This window comes from Triticum dicoccoides, chromosome 1A (assembly GCF_002162155.2).
Source record: "Triticum dicoccoides isolate Atlit2015 ecotype Zavitan chromosome 1A, WEW_v2.0, whole genome shotgun sequence".
NCBI classification, from domain to species: Eukaryota; Viridiplantae; Streptophyta; class Magnoliopsida; order Poales; family Poaceae; genus Triticum; species Triticum dicoccoides.
Genome location: NC_041380.1, coordinates 322,621,708 through 322,623,144, shown reverse-complemented (window position 1 = coordinate 322,623,144; position 1,437 = coordinate 322,621,708).

Here is a 1,437-nt window from a genome sequence, read left to right as displayed (position 1 = left end):
CGACCGGGCCGGGAGGGCCGCGGCTGGGCCCGGCGAGCCTGGCGGCAGGGCGCGGATGGTGGGACAGGTGGCGGCACGCGATTGGCGGCGGCGATGTGTCCGGCCGGAGTCGGACATGTCCGGCGCGGCGCGGAGGGAAAATTTAGGGTTAGGGGTGGAGGAGACCCGGAATATCGGGGAGGAGGCCTATTTATAGAGGTAGAGGGAGCTAGGAAGCTCCAAATGAGGTGCGGTTTTCGGCCACGCGATCGTGATCAAACGATCGAGATGATGGAGGAGGTTTAGGTGGGTTTTTGGGCCAAATTGGAAGGGTCTTGGGCTGCAACACACACGAGGCCTTTTCGGTCCCTCGGTTAACCGTTGGAGTATCAAACGAAGTCCAAATGGCACGAAACTTGACAGGCGGTCTACCGGTAGTAAACCAAGGCCACATGGAAAGGCTCGGTCCAATCCGAGAATGTTTAACACCCACACACGAAAAGAGGTAGAAAGGGACACCGGGTGACATAGGAGCGCCGGATTGCAAAACGGACAACGGGGAAAATGCTCGGACGCATGAGACGAACATGTATGCAAATGAAATGCACATGATGACATGATATGGAATGCATGACACGCAATCAATGACAAGCCAACAACAGCAAATAACTGGAGGACACCTGGCACATCGGTCTCAGGGCGTTACAACACTCCACCACTACGAGAGGATCTCGTCCCGAGATCTAGAGTGGCACCGGAGGGAAAACCGGAAGAGAAAAAGAAGAGGTAAACCTAAGTTGCTTCTTTGACAAACGAGTGAAACCACGAACCTTGAGAGGTTGAACAAATTGAAAGAACGAATGCAATGAGAATGAGCGAAGTTGAAAGCACTCCGTTAGGACGAAAAACAAGGAAGAACACATTCGGGCAGCACTCCGGTTGAAAATAGATGCAAGGCTTGATAAGGCGAAAAGAACTTGTGCAAAAGGGGCACAACACTCAGGTTCAAAGGATAGGCATGAAAAGAACATGATATTTTCCAAAACGAGATGACTGGTGAAAGAACAACAACGCAATGCCCCCAGAACGAAAGAATAGAAGATAGATGATTGAAGTAGGAGAATGGAGAAGAAAATGCCAACTTCTGCCACAAAAGAGCTTGAAAAGGCATCTTTAGGAGAAGGGTTGAACGGAGTTGTTGGAGAACCAACGACGAAAAGAATAAGATTGGTATGGTCTTATGGAATACATCTCAAATTATGAGGTGACACCCTGCCACTCACGGGAAAAAAAATTGGATTGGTATGAACAAGGAGACGAGAAAGTATTTCACCAGGAGGATAAAGAAGAACTTGGGTCCTTTATAAGCACCATGGATAGCAACAATCCTCAGGGAAGGCTTTAGGTGAAATATACCCCAAGATAACTCCAAAGAAGAGGTTTATTGGTTGGAAAGAT